The sequence below is a fragment of the Phyllostomus hastatus genome, unplaced genomic scaffold (genome assembly GCF_019186645.2).
Source record: "Phyllostomus hastatus isolate PE091 unplaced genomic scaffold, TTU_PhHast_1.1 phas_contig_90, whole genome shotgun sequence".
NCBI lineage: Eukaryota > Metazoa > Chordata > Mammalia > Chiroptera > Phyllostomidae > Phyllostomus > Phyllostomus hastatus.
The window spans coordinates 2,043,621-2,064,713 of NW_025333984.1; the positions used below are offsets into that span (position 1 = coordinate 2,043,621).

The following is a 21,093-nucleotide window of genomic DNA, read 5'->3' on the forward strand; positions in this document are numbered from 1 at the left end:
TAACATAAGATTTTCTATAAAGAGGGGTTTAAAAATTATTTAAATATATTTTTAAAAATTAATATGTTTTAAAGTTTCTTGTTAGCTAGTTTTTTTAATGTCCTCAGGTACTTAGAGCAGTGATAACTTTAGATATATGTATTTATATTCTTAAATAATTTTTTGTTGTGAAAAAATGATTCTGTAAACATCATGAAAAAGAGCCAAATACTAAGGTAGAAATCACCAAAGTTCCCATTTTACAGATGAGGGACTGACTGAAGCACAGAGAAGTTAAGAGACTTGCCTATGGTTACATAGCTCCTAAGTTGTGCCATAGACCTTGGGCATAATCATTGGTATGTATTTCTCAAAATTATATATCTGGTTAGTGGCAGATCTAATAATGGAGCCCAGGTCTTCTGACTACCAGTACAGGGCCCTTTTTTTTATGCTTACCAGAAATCTGCGGTGCTCCCTCAGTTGTGCATAAATTGACCAAATAACATTATAATCCAACAATAATCAGAGGAATGAAAACAGACTCTTCAGTTTCTCTGTTTCCGCTTTTTTTAAAAATAGTTCTACACCTTGGAGGGGGTGAAGCCAACCTACCTCTGGGAGTGGGCAGCCCAGAATTTGGCCCTCCAGCATGGTATTTCCATTTGAACAGTGACTGTTTTGGATCTGGCAGAAGGTATTTTTGCACTTCAATTCAATTCAGCAGTCATGTTAGAAACCACCCTCCAAGTGTCCAAAGATATTAATGTGTCCCTCTGTGAGTGACATAAAGGTAAATGGGCTTCATTATAAGGTGAAGTGCTGAACAGGAGACCAAGGTGTGAAAAAAATGCTAAAGAGTAGATTTCAAAGGCGTTGAGTAAACCTACTATCAGGATTTCCAGAGAAGATTTGATTGGGAAGAAAAAGTCGTCTTTGCTTCATCATTTCAAACCAATTTCATGCTTCATTTCTCCATACTTCTGTCTCCTGAACACTTCCGAGGGCTACATCTGGGGCTCAGCATCAGCCTGAAGTCTTGTGTGATGGAGTCACCATGTGAAGGCTTTCTGGGAGTTATGTAGAAAATTACACAGTAACATTTGATTTTGATAGAACATTTAATCATCTACTTCTGCCTCGATTAAGTTGAAAAGACTCAAATGCAGCTTAAAATTTAAAAGTAAAACTGAGTGAGAAGGTTTACATCAAATACTGAAAGGCTAAGTGAGAGCCAACAAACATATTGATAGAGACTATTATAATTGGGAGCTGCAATCTGGAGTGGCTCAAGGGTCCATAGATGTAGACAAAGATATCCAGTTTTCTGAACTGAACTAGGGAGGAGGTGGGGTGGGGGTGGGATGGGATGGAGGACAGATACTAGAATGCTTTCTCAAGGGGTGTCTGGTACCTTATGGGTGGCTGCATCTATTATATAAAGATTTCCAAATGCCATCTGGTTTTTCTTTAGGACTTTGTTTGACTGTGGGGTCTTTTTTGTTTCCAGTATCATTGAGATAAATTGACATATAAGATAGTATAAGTTTAAGGTGTACAACCTTAAATTTTGACTTAAAATATGTCTATATTGTGAAATGATTATAAGAAGATTAGTTAACACATCCATTATCTCACATAATTATAGTGTGTGTGTATTGAGAACATTTAAGATACACACCCAGCAATTTTCAGGTATATGATACAGTATTATTAATTACCTATGGTCACCATGATAATCCATTAGATCCCCAGAAGTTATTCCTCTTGTAACTGGAAGTTTGTATCCTTTGTGGGACATCTGAAATGAAAAATTTATAAAATGAAAAATGAATAAAAACATCTCTTTATTCTCCACTTTCTCCCCACAGTCCAGCCCCTAGTATCTGCCAGCCTACTCTCTTTCTGTGAATTTGGCTTTTTAGAAAAGTTTTCACAGATAAGTGAGAAATATGGTATTAGTTTTTCTCTGTTGGACTTATTTCACTTAGTATAATGCCCTCAAGGTCCATTAATGATGTCACAAATGGCACTATTTTGTGCGGTTGTTTCTTGATATGATGCTAGCTCAACAAAATGTGGTTTCCCCCAGTGGTGTGGTTGGTGTCTGCTGAGTGAAAAGAGACGTGGGACTGCCATTTATGCTATATACATTGTGTACTAGGCACTGTACTTGGGTGCTTTATATCAACTGTTTCTGAACAGTTGGGGAATCACCTGGGGAGTTTTTCAAAAATACTGAGGCTCAGGCCCCATCTCTTAAGGTTCTGATTTATTTGGTCTTGGGTGGGGCTCTGGGCATTTATAATTTTAGAAACTCCCCAAGTGATTTGAACTTGCAGCCAATGTGGAGGACCACTGACTTAGAGTATTATATTGAATTTGGGGGACATCTTCCTGCTTCCTCACTCATCTTCTTGCAATTTAGGGCTAGCGTCACATTCTTCATTCTTACAAGACTGATAAGTTTATATGATGGCCTCAGTACTCAGGATGTGTGTGCCAACTTCATTCAGCACATTTGACCAGTGGTTTGGATTATCTCCCTTTTGTGCCTCTGTTTTCAACTAATATTTCTAGCTTTCTAGAAGAGAGATTTTGGTAACCATGCCTTCTATATACCTTCAAAGGAATTGCTTGCCTTCATTACTTTGTAATTCTCCCAGTGTGGAAGAGGTCAGTGGAGGAAAGGCTTTTAGGAGGTTTAAAGCAAAGAAGCCCTCATCTTCCTTCTATTCATAGCATCCCAGGACACTTCCCAACAATATGGGCCTTCCATCCCTGACCAGCATCTTGGAGAGTATTTATGAAGGTAGAGCTATTGGACCCAAGGGAGGAGTTCCTGGACAGCAACAATTCCAGACTGAAAATTCATGGCTAGTTGTCCCCTTAGGAATTCTCTTAGGAGTCCCAAGTGTGCCACTAGGTGAAAAACAAACAAACAAACAAACAAACAATTGTCATGGAATTTTGTGATAAGAGGAACCCCAGGGCCTGGTTTGGGCATGTGAGAATGGCAATGAAGCAAAAAGTTCTGGCCACTTTAAATGGTGGTGAATGACTTTAGTAAACAAGGTCTGGGGCTTGGGAAAGAGACAGTGTGTATCTGTACAGGTTATAGGTTTCTGACAGAAAATTTTAAGAGCGTTTTATAGATACTCTTCCCACCTATCACACACATTTATGTCAAGATTTTGAGTTTACGAAACACTACTGGCATTATGTCATTATCTCTGTGATTTAGAGAGTGAGACTGAACCCTTATGGAATACCTACTAAGTGCTAAGCCATGGGATGCATAAGTTCACCTGTGTGTTACTTTAATAAATATTTTTCACAGTACCCAAGAAGTTCCCTATGATTATTATTCTCATTTTGTGGATTTAAAAACTGAGGTTCAGATCCTTGACATGATTTAGCCAAGGTCACACAAACTGGGCAAGAACTTGGGTCTACCTAACATGTAATTGAAGTTAGTCTTCTCAGGGGAAGCAGAATAGCTTCGTGCCTCTTTTACATCACCTGTTATAACCCTCCTTCTCTATATCCTCTTTTTAGGATAAACATCTTATGCTTCTTCAGATTATTTTTTCTAATGTTACTTAGATATTTCTTCTCTGTAATCTCACCTTTCATTCTTCCTTGTTTACCCAAAAATCTGGTTATTTTGCAATATCTCCAGTGAAATTCTAGGTCATTGATGACTAAATTGTCAAACCCAACTCTAACAAACCTGTATCCAACCTGTCTTCATAGCACTTAGCACTAATGCTGACCATTCTCTTTCTTGAATTGGGTATCTCATTCATTCCCATGGTTGTAGCATCTATCAGGGTGTCCAACCTTTTGGTGTCTGTAGGCAACACTGGAAGAAGAGTTGCCTTGGGCCACACATTAAATACATTGCAACACATAATCACAAAAAAATCTCATAATGTTTTAAGTAAATTTATGATTTTGTGTTGGGCGTCATTCACAGCCATCCTGGGCTGCATGCGGCCCGTGTGTCGTAGCCTGGATACCCCTGCCTGCTGACAAGACCCACATCTACCTCTGCAGTTTTGACCTCTTACCTGAGCTTGAAACCAAACCACTCAAATGCCTGCTGAAATTTTTCATTTCAGATATCCCACAGATTCCACACACTGCAAAGAGGAATCTATCATTTCCTTTCACCACTACTCTACCCCAATCTTGCTTTTTTCCTCTAGATTGATTATCAAGCTCCATTAGTGGTATTGCCCTCCACATGATTTATCAAACCAAGAATTTGGGCATACATTTTTCCCTCACCCATTCATCTATATCCTAAACTTCTATGGATTTTACTTCATGAATATTTCTTGATCACCTCTCTCTTTTCCTTGCCCATGACTCCTTTATTTGAGCATCTCTTGCCTAGATTTTTTCAGGAGCTGTGTAATGTATCGCTGCCATTCTACTTTACTGCATAAGTCAGTTTTATGTCCTGCTGATAGAGAGATTGTTTAAGATTCTATTTAAACTGTTCAATGGCTCTGTGAACCTACATTTCTTAAAGTGTATTCCATTGAACCCTAGCTTTACAAGATGTTCTGTGAAAAATGGGTCTGTCATGAAGTAGCTTTAGGGAAACTTCCATACTATTCTCCTCTTGGAAGTTCAAACTCATATGAAATGTCATAAGAAGTCCTTCATTGAAAACCATGTTTAACTGTATCTTTAGGCATCCCAAATGAATATCATCATGGAATCACCCCTCTTCCCCATGCTCCCATTCTTCAACATAGGGCCTGTGAAGAAGCTTCTGCAGAACACTTTTGAAACCCTGGGATTCATGTTCTGCTCCTTAGCCTGACATATAAGGCTAGTCTTTAACTGACCTTTGCTCACCTGTCCAACCACCTCCCTCTCTAACTGCTCTCACTATTCTTGAGAATATGCCTCTGTCACACACACTTTTGTGTTTTTGTGTTTTTCCTTTACCTAAAAAGCCATTTCCCTCCTCTAACCACCTCTACTTAACTTCAACTCATCATTGAAGACTCAACTCAACTGGCATGTTTGAAGCTTTCTTATTCTCTCCAAAGGAGATTTAGTCATCTCATTTTTACTTCTAATATTTTATAAATCTTGAATATTACATTTAGCACACATGAAATTAATACATTACTATGCAGTCTTTTGACATTTCAAACCAGTTTGATTATTTTCTATATCTTTTCTGTTTAACAGCATCCTTATTTCCTGAAAGGAATTTGGACTCATAACTCATCCGACAGGAAAACAATCCCATCCTTTCTAGTTTGTGTTAAAACAGTATAGGTGAAAACGCTCATAGCTAGGTACGGTTTAGAGCAGCAATTTTTAACTGGTGTGCTACAGCACACAGGTGTGCAGCAAGAACTTTTACAGCATGCAATACCTGACTATTTAGTCAGGGTCACTAAATTATTTTGCCTTAGATTGTCAAATTGAAAATAAATGACAACATCCAACATGACAACAGCTATCTGTTTGAATGCCCTGTCTTGCACCACAAATATATGGATCATATAATAGAGTTGCATCTTATTGGTCACGTTGCATAATAAGGTTGTATCTGATTGGTTAATTCTTGGAACCAGAAATTCTTATATACAAGTATAAGCATTTGATTTTTTAAAAAGTCACTTTGGAGCAAAAAGTGTAGGTAATTACTATTATTATTTCTTTTGGTTAATCAATCAAAATTATACCTATTTTTGTCAGATTGGCAATATATATATATATATATTTGGTGTGCCATAAAATTTTAGTAATTAGTTAATGTGTACCATTAAAATGAAAAAGGTTGAAAAAGTCTGGTCTAAATAGTTTAGTTAAAGAACAGGTATAAATGATCCATGGACATGGAGAGCAATGGGGGGAAATTGGAACAACTGTAATAGAACAACAATAAAAAAGAAATAAAAATAAATTAATTAATTCATTTTAAAAAAAGAAAATTGCTGGTCTAGAGCACACCTAAATCCAGCATGCTTGCTAATGAGTTCAGCTATGTAGCATGTTCACTGGGTGCTTTCTCTCCTAGGTGGTGCAGTGATAGGCTTGATTGTAGGTATAAGGAGGATAATAGCAAAGATGAAACCCAAAGCCACCTGAGCTCCTGCTTCTGAGAGAGAAGTTCAAGACCCTACTCCAGCTAGTTAGCTTGAATCTTCCTCCTGTTATCTTGAGGCTAGAGACCTGTGAATAGCACCAATCCTATGAAGGCTAAGAAGGAAAATATCCATTGTTGAGGGCTTACATTGTGTAGATACTACACAGAGTTTTTGCACACAGTTTTTCATTTTATTTTCATAAACCCATTATGTGCAAGCTATTTTGAAATACATTTTATTGATTATGCTATTACAGTTGTCCCATTTCCCCCCTTTCATTCCCCTCTACCCTGCACACTCTCTCCCACCCACATTCCCCCCATTAGTTCATGTCCATGTGTCACAAGTTGTTGAGCTTCTATATTTCCCATACTATTCTTGCTCTCCCCCTATTTTCCTACCATCTATGCTACTTATTCTCTGTACCTTTTCCCCCTCTCTCCTCCTCCCACTCCCCTGTTGCTAACTCTCCATGTGATCTCCATTTCTGTGGTTCTTTTCTTGTTCTAGTTGTTTGCTTAGTTTGTTTTTTGTTTTTGTTTTAGGTGTGGTTGTTAATAATTGTGAGTTTGCAGTCATTTAACTATACATGTTTTTTATCTTTTTGTTCTTAGATAAGTTCCTTTAACATTTCATATAAGGGCTTGGTGATGATGAACTCCTATAACTTGACCTTATCTGAGAAGCATTTTATCTACCCTTCCATTCTAAATGAAAGCTTTGCTGGCTAGAGTAATCTTGGATATAGGTCCTTGCCTTTCATGACTTGGAATACTTCTTTCCAGCCCCTTCTTGTCTGCAAGGTCTCTTTTGAGAAATCAGCTGACAGTCTGATGTGAACTCCTTTGTAAGTTACTGTCTCCTTATCTCTTGCTGCTTCTAGGATTCTCTCCTTCATTTTTATCTTGACTAATGTAGTTATGATGTGCCTTGGTGTGTGCTTCCTTGGGTCCAACTTCTTTGGGACTCTCTGAACTTCCTAGACTTCCTGGAAGTCTATTTCCTTTGCCAGATTGGGGAAGTTCTCCTTTATTAATTGTTCAAATAACTTTTCCACTTGTTGCTCTCCCTCTTCTCCTTCTGGTACACGTATAATTTGGATGTTGGAGTGTTTAAAGATGTCCTGCAGGTTCCCATGCCTCTCCTCATTTTTTTTTTTGAATTCTTGTTTTTTCATTCTTTTCTGTTTGGTTGTTTCTTTCTTCCTTCTGGTCCACTCCATTGATTTGAGTCCCAGTTTTCTTCCCATCACTATTGATTCCCTGTGCATTTTCCTTTATTTCACTTATTGTAGCCTTCATTTGCGACCAAAATTCAACCAATTCTGTGAGCATCTTGGTTACCAGTGTTTTGAACTGTGCATCTGATAGGCTGGCTATCTCTTCGTCAGTCAGTTGTATTTGCTCTGGAGCTTTGATCTGTTCTTCCGTTTGGGCCATTTTTTTTTCCTATCCTGTCATGCCTGTTACATATGAGCGGTGAAGCCTTAGGTGTTCACCAGGGCAGGGCAACCCATGTGGCTGCATTGTGACGCTATATGTGGGGGCAGAGTCCAAAAGGGAACAGTGGTGCTTGCTCTGCTCTCTGGACTTCAGTCCCTTCCTCCGCTTCTCCCAAGCAAACTCGGCCTTTCTGGTGCTGATTCCCATGTGGGTGGGCTTGTGTACATTCTAGAACCCTGAAGGTCTCTCCAACAAACTCTCCTGTGAGGCTGGGAGTCTCTCCCTGCACCTCAACCCCCATAGGTGTCCCCAATCCGTGTCTTGAGGCTTTATTTCCTGGTGCTGGGACCCTGGGATTTGAGGTCTTTCTTACTCCCCAGCCTCGCCTGCTTTATCTGTGTGTGAATGTGGGACTGCGCAGTTAGCCAGCTGCCTTGCGTGCAGTGCCTCACTTCACAAAAGCCACCTCACTGGGTCTGCCCATTGCCAACCCACACCCGGGGTCTGCCAGAGGCTGCGAGCCCAGGGTCTGCCCTCTTCTGTCTTGCATGCCGCGTGTCACCGTTTTTTGTGCCATGACCCCTTTCCGCCTGGCTGCTGGACTCCGCCCTGCCTACCGGTCTGGATGAAGGTGTCTGTTTTAACTCCTTGATTGTTGAACTTCCATACAGTTCAATTTTCTGTTGGTTCTGGTTGTTATTTTGTTTTTAAATTGTTGTTTTCCTTATTTTGGTTGTGTGAGGAGGCAACGTGTGTCTACCTATGCTTCTATCTTGGCCAGAAGTCCAAGCTCTTATTTTTTTCATGTCCCAGATAAGGACACTGATTCTCAACAAAGTGAAATGACCTCGTCAACACTGGTCTTGCAGCTCTAGGCCCCAATCTTTGCTGTAGCACTTCCTTGCTATGTTATATGGACAAATTAGTTAATATAGCTGAGTCCTGATTTCCTCACAATAGGAATAATACTAGTGCCTACCTCATGGGATTGTTATAAAGATTCACTGATAGGTTTTATGCAAAGTGCCTGGCATGGTACCTGGCACATGGTAAGTACTCTATAAATGGTAGGTATTATGAACTCAGATACATTGTTTTCACTTAAAATGAGGGAAACAGGAGGACAACTTTGTATAAAATGAGAATTTGGGTCCAGAAATTATTTGGACAACTGAAAAGGAGGTTTCCCTCTCCAAATGCATGATGGCCATATTTATCAAGGAGCCAAAGGAAGCTCCATCTTAAGAGCAGTGGGGGAAATGGCAGCCAGCCGAAGAGCTTTCAATGGGAGAAAGGTTGGTCATGTGGAGACTGAAAAAGATCAGTAAAGCTTAGCTCCAGTGCCAGTCAGAGATGGGCTTGGCATGTTCTCCATGCAGCTGATCTTACATGTGCATGGTGGTTTGTAATGCTTTCCCTGTAAGAGTAGCAGCAGCTACCCCTGTAAGAATTGCAGCTGACAGATGTAGAAGGCCATATGGGGAAGAAATGCCAGTGAAAGTGGGCAAGGCACTCTGGAGTCAGACTTCCTGGGTTGAAATTGTGACACTGCCACTTGTTAGCTATGTGACTTTGGTCTACCTACTGCCTCTTTGAGCCTTAGTTTCCTCATTTGTAAACTGGGAATAGTAAGAGTACCTACATAATAAGGTTATTAGATGGAATAAGGGAATTTATCCCTGTAAAGTACTTAACATAGACGAGGCACATAGTAAAGGCTAAAGACATACTGGTTATTGCCATCATTATTGTGTGTACTGTATATGGCAATGGGGAGGGATCAGTGTGGATGATCATAGAGCATGCTGAAAAAAACCCCAAATGAATCTTCCTGAAATCAACTTATACAAATATTGCATTTGCCTCCATTAATTTAAAGAAACTTTGGATTTTTTTCCTTTTCAGTTTATTTTGTGGCTCAGATCTTAATGAGCTTTTCAAAAGACTATAGAGGTTTTGATCCAATTAAAAATTACTCTCTAAGATATCAGCATCTGACAGTTACACTGTACTCTTTTGGGCATTTCCCTTGAAATGATTGTAATGTGATATTTGTACCAAGTGAAAATTGTGAGCTTTTACTAATTCTTAGATTAGATGTGGTTTAACTGCTAGAACACAGTCTACTCATTTAATCTCCTTCAGAGCAAGTTCATTTACTAGATGGTCCTCATGGGTTTGGGGAGAGGATTTAAAAGTATCATCAATAAAGTATGAAGCACTTTTCAAAGGATGGATTCTCTTGTTTTCAGAATAGATTGAACTGCTGCACAATTACAGCTACTGCCTAGCTACACACAGTATTTCTCCCAACCTGAGCTTCAACAGCTTTTTCCTTTGGATTTGATTCAGTCCTCATTTCCCTGCTGGCAGCTTTTGTGCTCCTCTACTTTGCCTTGTGCTGCTGGACTAGATGGTTGGTTGCTACTTAATTTGACACCTATACAGCAAATTTCTCTGCATTCATTTCTCCATTCCAGGAAACTATCTCTTTGTTTTAACTGTTTTTTAAAAAAATGTTCTGAGGCACCTTATAAAAAACTCTAATGCTGATGATCAGCTAAATGTTTTTATGTATCTTTTCTGGAATTGTGAAATGTTCTGATAGCTACCCAATGTCAAGAAGGCCCTGGGGAAAAAGAAAAGACCAATTCTAACTTCCTTAAGACAACTTTTTAAAAAGATTTATGGCGTTAAATTTATCGTTGCACACATTCCCCAAATGCTTCTGAATTAGTAGAGGGTAAATGCATTTATTGCTCACTTTAGTATTTGATAGCCATTTTATGGCTTCTATATTATGTTTGAGTTGAATTTATAAATCAGTAGAGTTGCATTCTGCATGTTGAATACATACATTGTTTGTATCCAAAGACCAATGTTTATTTAAAGTGAAACTGTATTATAATTTTGTTATGATTGTCTTTATGCCCCTTGCATTGTCACATCTGTGATATACTTGACGCTCAACTTCTGGTAAATATTGCAGCATTGCTTCATCAGAAAATGTATGCTATGCCTCTGACAAGGCTTTTTTTGCAATGAATGCATCACACCAAAACTCAAGAACTGAGACTACTCCTGTGTTTGTTGTGCAATAGGAGTTCATTAGATGTCTGCTGAATGGCTGAATTAATGGTCCATAATCTTCTCAGCCATGACTGAGTGGAAAAAGAAAGATTGAGACTTCAGTTTTCTCTAGTTTCATCATAATTGACAATGTTAGACAAGTCCAATAACGACTTTCTGTTCCCATTTCCTTACTAAAACCATATATCTCATAAAGGGCTTAAGAAGAAAGGATACTGCTGAATATTAGTCTAAAGTGACATTCCTTAAAAGTGGCATTTAAATTCCATTAGCTAAGCTTAGGATAAACCCAAATCTATCATTTTTAGATTAAATTCTCTTCTCTTTACTCAACCAGATAGATGGTGACATATAATCAATGTGTATTTATCGAAGAATGCTATCATAGATGTGCAGCACTGTGTTAGACACTGTGCATAACAATGTTCCTGTTAACAGAGCGTCATATTGACATTTTGGTCAGGATAAGTCTTTTTTTAAATTTTTTATTTATTGATGAGAGAGAGGTTTGTTGTTTCACTTATTTATGTATTCATTGGTTGATTCTTGTATGTGTCCTGACCAGGGATTGAACCCATGACTTTGGCACATCGGGAAGATGCTTTAACCAATTGAGCTACCTGCCCAGGGCCGGGCAGGATAATTCTTTGTTATAGGATGTTGACCTGTGGGCACTGTTGTATGTCCACATCATAAGATGTGTACCACCCCTTTCCAACTACGACTACCAAAAATGTCTCTTGACAGTGCCACGTTTCCATTTCCTCTGGGATGCAAGCTTACCTCCCTTTAAATACTACTGGTTCAGGGCAGGCACTCCTCTGCCCAGCAAGTTTAATGGTAGCATCATTCACATAGCTCCATCTACTTCCTTTTTCTTACATAGATTGCTGGGGAGCAGAAAAGAATAAGATCCTGGAGATGTTATCAGCATTTCAAAAAGTTCACTAACAGATCTTTGCAGTGTAAAATCAGTTGAGGGAGGGCTGAGTTTAGGTTTGGGGCAAAGAATTGTATAAGTTTGCATAATTAAGAGGAATTTTGTTTTGTTTTGTTTTTTCATGGGGCAGGGAAATAGTGAGGGAGATAAAAAAGGAAAATCACTGGTGTTAAGTGATTTGTTATACAAGTTAGTTGCAGCTGTCATACTAACAGGAGGAAGTAAAAGAGGAAGTAAAGATGGGGAGATTCACTGGAATGAATGTATTGCTGGACCTTGAGAAAAAGTGGGTGTGATATTAATAAGCAGAGAGGTCATTTCATGTGGAAAAGGGCCCAAGCTGTGGCTCCAGCCTGCAACTCATTTGGTGGGTTTGTAGGAAGGCCTGGTAAATGACTGCTTGGCTCGAATACAGGAAAAAGCAGATAGTAGAAGATTAGGTCAATGAGATAGGTTGATTGTATGAATGTCAGGCTAATGGGTGGGAAACATTAGATTTCTGAGTAAAAGAGTGACTGGATGCAAGGAGTGTTTTGGTAGTGATTCTGACTATGGTTTCTAAGATGGGTTGGAGGGAGGATGGACAGGATCAGGGCTATAACCCCCTTCATTCTTGCTTTTACAAAGACATAGGGTAAAATAAAGTTGAAATATACAGCACAGATTTCTAATGCAGCTATGCCATCTGTTAGTTGTGTGTGCACTACACACCAGGTCACTCACATCATAGTATGAGCTCTGTGGATATATTTCTTTCTCTTTTTTTGCTTGAGTTTTGGAGATCAGAAGATGTAGATGCTACAGATTTGTCTTTGAAAGTAATTGTCTTGTTCTTCACATGAATATGCTTCATTAAATCTTTTAGATTAGCTCCTGGGTGGGGCTAAAATTCATATTCTTCTGACAGTCTTCCTTTCAGCAATGTGTCTCCCAACAGTTCTCTTTTCAGCTATGTTGTCCCTCCCTCACCTTTCAATATTTTCTCAATCAATTTTACCCACACTGTCCTCCAACATATGGTAACATATTATTTGATTAACCATTCACCCTGTGATCATACCATTGTAAAACACACCTGAAGGAAACTTTTCTTTTTGTCAAATGTATAATATTCATGTTGATGAGATTAACAACTTTATGATGTGCAGGGTGTTCATGAAGCACATCTTGTGTGCATTTACACTTTAGTAATTTAGGGGTTAGTCTGTCATACTATGTATATGTAACCAGCAGCTAAATGTGAGTATATGGTATTGAAAGTTTAGGGCAGCAACATAGTCCCAGGACTTTTTATTCAGGATCTGAAACAAATGAAAATGGCTGGAAACAATGAGCCCTGTACTACTATGACATATCACTGAAGCACATGCTATTTAAGAAAGAAAAATTCACTTGGTTTAATAGCCAAAAACAATAGAGATGATTTCTATCACAGCTAACCTCTAAGTTATTAGAATTGAAAAGTTAAAATAGAAAATGGCACAAGGACAGTGTAAAGCTCCATGGTCTGATACCATGAATCTGAGCCTAGTCAGCCTGTCATTATTTAATGGATTGATATAGCTTTGGTAGATGGTGAGTGTGTGAAGGTCTCAATGTTATTCAAACTCAGTTTACTTAGGAAGGAAGAGGAAACTATACCCCATTTCCTTTTATTGTGTCCCATAAAAAAATCTTTTTAGTAGTTTCATTAAGGAAAGGAAATCCCCAATATACCCTTTTCATATATCTGGGGTAGAATAAGTTTTTAGAATCAGTGTGGGCCCTAAGCAATCATATACTTTCTAATGTGCTAAGGGAGGTGGAAGAAGAATGGCAAGCCATGCAATGTCTGCCCTTAGGGAGCTCATCCTTGAATTAGGATCATTGAATAGTTCTGTATGGTACAGACCAAGGTCAGCATAGGCTAGACAGCTGTGGAGAGCTTCCTGGAGGAAGTTAAACTTATGCTGGGCCTTGAAAAGTAACATGGAGAGAAAGGTGTGGGCATTTTTACTAGCATGAGAAGAGAATAAGCATGGTGTCTACAGGGAAAGCCTAGAAACCCTGCCCAGCTGGAGCAGAGAAGCAGTATATTTAGAGAAAGAGTGAGAACTAAGGTTGGATGGACAGGATGCTCCCAGTTCTGAAGGAGGGGCCTTGAAAAACTACTTAGTGTTGTCAGCAGTGATAGCCACTGTATTCCATGGGGCAGAGATGGGCCATGCAGAAAAGGATATTTTGTGGGGGACATTCCTTTTAAACTGTTCTAGAGCATTCTGTAACACAAGTTAAGTAAAATGAATTGTGGTTATAGTTATGGCTCGTAAGTTTCTTTAAACCAACCTCAGGTTCAGTTGTCCATATCTTTCATGACTCATTCTATGGCTTTCTCCAAATAGATAAGGTATCCTTGCACAAGGACTAGAACTTAGCTTCATAGAAGTTTTGATCCACTGTCTGTAGGAGCTACTTTTCTGGAAGTAAGAATATATGTACTTGGTACTAAAAATCAACATATGGGGAGGAGTGCAGAAAAGAACAAATAGCACTTTTTGTGAGTGAACAAACAGGTTCAAGAGCTCTTCACCCAACCCCCAAAACGTTTTCCTTAGGGGTTTACTACAAAGTTGAAGTCAAAGCCATCTGCCAGCACATGTGAAGTTGGGTCATTAGAATGCCTCCTTCATCAGGGCATGAATTTTGTTATGCTCATTTTTGTATTCTCAGCACCAAGAATAGTGTCAAGCACATAATAGACCATCAACATTTCCCTCTTTGAATAATGTGCTGTTGAACTGATGAATTTTCAACTCTTGACACAGATGTTATTTGAATAATCATCTTTATTTTAAGCGTGTACCTTTAATATTGTTTTTTTTTAAATAGCAGCTGTATTGTGATGTAATTTCCATAATACATATGAAGGGGGACCCAAAAACTGGAATTTATGTATAAAAATAGTGTATTTATTCTTACATGTTTAAACTTCAGTCACCTTCAAAGTACCATCTATTTCATGCAACACACCTATAGAGATGTGTTTCTCCACTGTTCAAAATAGTTTTGAACTTGTCAGTTTTGATACCTTTTAGTACTTCTGACGTTTTTTGTTTTACCTTTTCCACATTGGCAAAGTGTTTCCCTTTGAGGACTTTTTTGATCCAGGGAAACAAAAACAAAAGTCTCTTGAGATGAATGGGATCAAGTGAATAGGGAGGATGGGGCAAAGGGGTTATGCTACGTTTTTTTGTGTGTGAAAAACTGAACATTCAGCAGTGCAGGCAGGTGCATTTGTAAATCATCCATAATGAAATGAGCGAACGTGTTGAAAGTCTTCGAAAAAAATTCACTGAAGCTGAATGCAGCCTCTCACAACAAATCTAGCTGGTACACTAATACAGATGGATTCCTAGAATACTCACCTAGTGGAGGAAGCTTGTGTTACAAGGGGCCAGCCCTCCAGAAGACAATTATGGGTTTTTCTGCCCCCCACCCCATAATTCACCTTTTAAAAGTATACACTTGACACTGTTCCTGGTGCTGTAGATTGATGCAGTGCTGTGGAAAGCAGTGTGGAAGGTCCTCAAAAAATTAAAATGGCAGCTGTCTCGTGACCCAACTATTCTACTACTAGGACTATATCCAAAGAAACTGAAAACACTAATTTGAAAGAATTATGAACCCCTATGTTCATTGCCACATTGTTTACAATAGCCAAGATATTGAAGCAACCCAAGTGCCCATCAATAGATGAGTGAATAAAATAGCTGTGCTACATATATCCAGAATGTAATAGTACTCGGCCATAAAAAATGAATGAAATATTACCTTTTGGGACAGCATGGGTGAACTTAGAGAATATTATGCTAGGTGAAAGAGACAGAGAAAGACAAATACCACTTGATTTCACTTATATAGAATCTAAAGAACAAAATAAACAGACACAATAGAAATAGACTTGTAGAATAAGAAAATAAACTGACAGTTGTCAGAAGGTAGGGGGTTGGGGGCTAGGTCAAAAGGTGAATGGATGCCCTGGCTGGTGAGGCTCAGTGGATTGAGTGCGGGCCTGTGAACCAAAGGGTCACCAGTTTGATTCCTAGTTAGGGCACATGCCTGGGTTGCGGACCAGGTCCTCTGGGGGGGAGTACGCATGAGAGGCAACCACACATTGATGTCTCTTTCTCTCTCTCTCCTTCCCTTCCCCTCTCTCTAAAATAAATAAAATCTTTAAAAAAGATGAATGGATCAAGCAGTACAAATTAGTAGTTACAGAACAATCACAGATATGTAGATTATAGCATAGGGAATATAGTCAATAATATCATGATAACTATGCGTGGTGTCAGGTGGGTGTTTGAAACATTGAAGGGACCATTCCATAAAGTACGTGATTTTCTAACCACTATGCTATACATCTGAAACTAATGCAAAATAATGTTGAATGTAAACCATAATTGAAAAAAAGGAAAAGGAAGGACATGTAAATATCAGTTAAAAATGTGTTAAGAAAGATGTACTAAAAGAACCCCATACAGTTGAATGGTTTTTATTAATTCAGATTTTTTTCACAATCACCACTAATTCCAGAACATTTTTTATACCCCAAAAAGAAAACCATTAACAGACTCTCCACATTCCCTCCTCACTCAGCCTCTGGCACTTACTAATCTGCCTTCTATCTCTATGGATTTGCTTATATTGAACATTTTATATAACCAAAATTGTACAATGTGTTGTCTTTTGTGCCTGACTTTTTTATTGAGTTAAATGTCTTCAAGGTTCATCAATGTTGTAGTAGTATCAGTCCTTCATCTTTTTATGGTTAAATAATATTCCATTGTATGATTATAGCACCTTTTGTTTTCTAATTCATCCACTGATGGATATATTTGAGTTGTTTCTACATATTTTGTTATTATGAATAGTGCTACTATGAATGTTTTACACAAGTTTTTGGGTGGACATGCATTTTCATTTATTTTAGGTATATACTTAAGTGTGGAACTGCTGGGTTATATAGTGATTTTATGTGTAACTGTTGAAGGAACTGTCTGACTATTTTCCAGAGTGCCTGCACCACTTTATATTCCCACCAGCAATGTTTAGGGGTTCCAGTTGCTCTACATTTTTGCCAACACTTGTCGTTGCCTGTCTGTTTTAGAATAGCCATCCCAGTGAGTTAATGTTGACTTGTGAATTATAAATGTGTGATATAAATATATCTATGGGATACAAGTGTGAAAAATTTAAACGTTATTTTGCACCAGAAATGGCTCTGACAGTACAATATTTTTCTTCCTGCATCTTTAGTTTGAAGTGGTAGTGTTTTATTTCCTCGTGGAGGAAATGAAAAAGAGAGATCAGGGATCTGTTAAACCAGATTTTTGCATTTTTATGATTCAGAGTGTGGTCATCATAAGACAGCACACAATGGAACTTGAGATTGCAAGGGAAATTCTAGAAATATGTCATTTCACAACGTCTGTGTAAAACTGCTTCTGAGCCAGTGTGTTACATTTGAAATTGTATTTTGTCTGTGCTCAACTTTTACACAGATCTTGAGAAAATAAAATTGAATTTTATGCCTTTTAAATTTGATTTGAGAGCATGGACCAGGCCATTTCTTTATAATGATTACAAGAATGTAGCCAATATATTACATTCATCTTACAGTAATTATAGCCATTTACCATTTATAGAACACATATTTTAGAACACAATAAGTCACATTTATGCTAATAGCCTTTCTGAAAATAAAGGGTTCTGTTGCACAAATTCATCAACATTGATAGGGGAAAATAAAATCAATTGATACATCATATCAAAGAGATAAAAATGAAGCCTCAAATATATACCAAAAGCTCTTAGAAATTACAAATTGTTAACTCACCTCAAACTTTATTTTTTAATTTTTAATTTTATTTTTAGAGAGAAAGGAAGGGAAGGAGAAAGAGAGGGAGAAACATCGATGTGAGAGAGAAACATTGATCGGTTGCCCCTTATATGTGCCTTGATAGGGTCCCGAATCCCCATCCCAGGCTTGTGCCCCAATGGAGAACTGAATCTGTCATATTTCAGTTTGTGGGTCAATGCCCAATCAACTAAGCCACACTGGTCAGGACACTCCCAACTTTAATTTTAAGTGAATAAAATATCTTGAAGTCTTATTATAAAAACTACTTCAAAGATGATTTGATGACATCATTTTCCCCAAGGCTTTGCCAGTTTTACACGTCAAAGGCTTCCAGTGTGAACAGGGTTCCATAGAATTCAAACCTAAGCAACCAACTTAGACTGTGAGATCTGATCCCCCATTGAGAGAAGCAGCCTATTTTTGTGATCTGCTTCCCATTTCCTTCTTTTGGGACTAACTGAAGAATTAAAAGTTGCCTTCCTTTCTGATGTTATATGCAGAGCACAAAGAAAGTGTTTCAACAGCTGCTGCTCGTCATTCTACAGGAAAAAAAAAAAAAAAGAATTCTGATCTGAAAAACACCCCCGCAGGTCCTCCAGATACTTTTTACATTTCTCACTTGTGGTTTTTTTTTTTTCACACTAATAGGTATAGCCTTCCCCCATTTATAGATAATATCTCATCAAGATGATAGTTTTGCGATATTAAAAGCAATACAAAATAAAACAAATTTAAAAGCCCAGAAAATATTATGAAAGAAAATGAAAATCACATACAGTCTCATGCCCTAGATAGCACAATTTTGGTTTAATTACAATCTTTGTTTACTTGCATTCATTCATTCATTCATTTATTCTTCATTCCAGTCAACAAATAATTCACTGAGCACATACTATATATCATTCAGTGTGTTAGAATATGGACTGTGCATATAAATGTTCATAATTTTTAAATAACAATTTTGTTTATAGTTGTTGTTTTAGTATCTCCCTCTCCTCATAGACTCTAAACTCCAGGGACACCTTACTCACTAAACATCACACTGTGACCACTTACCAGTCATTAAATATTCTTTGAAAATAATATTTTTAATGTCTGTATGTTATCTCTACCACAATTTACTATTGTCCTATTGATAGTAATTTAAGATATTTTATATGTTTTTCTATTCTAGTTAACACAGTTTTAAACATCATGTCAAAAAGTATAGGCATCATTATAGCTTTTGTTATATTAGCCCAACTGCCCTCCAGGAAAGCTCTAACAATTTAAGCACCTAACAGCAGTGTATGAGTTTTTCTCAAATGCAATTAAGGGGTATTCCAAATGGCAGACTTGAGGAAGTGAAAGGCTAAGCAACCCATCCCAGAATGGCCACCACCACTAGGGGGTAAGCATTCATAGGAGAATTAAACAATATTTAGGAGAACTATCTCAGTTTAGTAGTGTGATTTTGGGCCAATAATAGTCAGTGGTGCAAGTTGTTTATTTTCATGTTTAGGAATTACCTTCACAGAGCTAAGAGTGACCTGGAGAAATGGCATTGACATAAACTTGGAGAGACAATCCAAATACTTACTGCTTCTCTCTATTATGTGTCAGAGCCTGTTAGGTGCTGTGAATGATACTGACATGAACTAAACACAGTTCTTATCCTGACAGAGGTAAAATCCAGTAGCTGGAAAAAGTGTGAGCACTAGTATGTGAACAACCTGGGTTTCAGCTCTGATTCTGCTACTTATGTTAGCAATGACCTTGGAGAGGTTCCATAATGTCTCTGATTTTTTGTTTCCTTGTCTGCAAAATGGAGTTAATAATAGAGTTGTAATAAGAAGGAAGTGAGATGATGTGTGTCAAGTGCTTAGCAGAATGGCTGGTGCATAACACAGTAGCTCTGAGAAAATAACTACCATTGCTTTGGTAATGACTTTTTCTGTCATTTAAGGGTTTTGTGGGGATTAAATGAAATAATAAATGCAAAACACTTAGCATTACACCAACATCAAGTTGAGATGTGATAATGATGATATTGACAACAGTGTTGGAGAAGACTAAGAAAATATTCCATAAGTGAGTTTTAGCATTCATAAAAGAGCAACAGAAGGGTAGCTGCCCTTGCCACAGAAAACAGGAGGCTCAGCATGTATTGTTGCTGAAAACAGTGTTGGCTGTCTGAGTCCTGTGACACCTAGACTTAGGAAAATCAATTGCTCAGAGCCATTGCAAGTTCTGATCTACTGAGCTGTTTGTCACCTCTGCTGTTTGCATCTATTTCTTTTTTAGTGTGGTTCTATTACAGTTGTCCCAATTTACCCCCTGTTGCTCTCCCCTGGCCCACCCACCTCCCACTCCCACAGTCAATCCCCACTCTGTTGTCCATATCTATGGGTCATTTATACCTAATTCTTGACTAGATTCTTCCCCTTCTTTCCCCACTTATTCCCCTTTCCCCACCCTTCTGGTCACTGCCAGTCTTTTCCTCATTTCCATGTCTCTGATTCAATTTCACTTGTTTGTTTTGTCCATTAGATTCCACTTTATAGGTGAGATCATATGCATTTTGACAGCATGCCTGTTGTTGGCCTGAAATTGTCTACCAAACCCAAAGTTTTTTAGGAGTGGACGGTATTTATCCCTTGTGCCATCACTAAAGAATGGCTTTCGTAGTTTGACATTGGACAGGACAGTCAAGAGCTCTAAGTTTCTGGCAAAGGAAATCATCAGCTGGAAAAATTGAAGTGGGTATCTCTGAAATGCAATTGATGAACATGCTTTTCCCCCTGAGCCACTTTCCTGTTATGGGTTGAAAGCTGGTTTATTTCAGTGATGTGTACTGATTTCTCCTCTCCTGAAACTCACAAATTCAGTGCCCCCAGGTTTAAAAAGAATGAGGATAAATTAGCTTTTCTTTTAAAGTACTAATGCTTCAGGCGTTTGTGAAATAAAAACTTTGCCGAATAGAGAATATTATTGTCTTTTTGCTCTCAAAACTTACTTGTTTTCCTGTTACTAATAAAGTACAGGGTAATTTGTGGTAGAAAAAGGTGTATTTTTTTGTCTGATGGGTTTCACTTGAGCATCACAGACTCTCCTGGAGATCACAATGCTATTCTATTGCTACACATTTATGGAGTTCACCCCAAAGAAAGAGAATTAGTGTCTGGTAATACCTTCCCGCCTGCCAATTTTACCTCACTGATTCAATCTTTGTAACTGATTTAATCAATGGATTAGCACATTATTCGAAGGGGGAATGCTATTACACAAAAGCTTTCACAAAGGTTGATGATTCACAGATACTATTCAGGACTTTTAATCACATCACATAAAAGAAGCAAATTTAAATGTTGTTTATGCCTAGAATTTTGATGAAAACTAAAATATTAAGGAGTGCTTAGGAGAACCCTGTGACTTAGATTTAAGTGTGCAGACATTTCTCCTGAGGAAAAAAAGCTTAGGGTGTTCTACAATAAAGATTGACAACAACAAAAATTACACCAATGGGCAAGTGTAATCAAAGTGAGAGAAATGAGATGTTGAACATGGAAAGAAAGTTAAAGTGCTATGCCTTGTTCTGGATGGTAAGCATACTCCAGTGGAAGAAGTTCCAGCTTTGGTAAC

At 38.1% G+C, this 21,093-nt stretch overlaps 1 protein-coding gene across 1 annotated transcript in view; it reads left to right on the forward strand.

Moving 5' to 3' along the window:
* The window catches only part of HS6ST2 (heparan sulfate 6-O-sulfotransferase 2), a 303,663-nt gene that overhangs the window by 152,326 nt on the left and 130,244 nt on the right, over positions 1–21,093 (forward strand). The window lies entirely within an intron of this gene.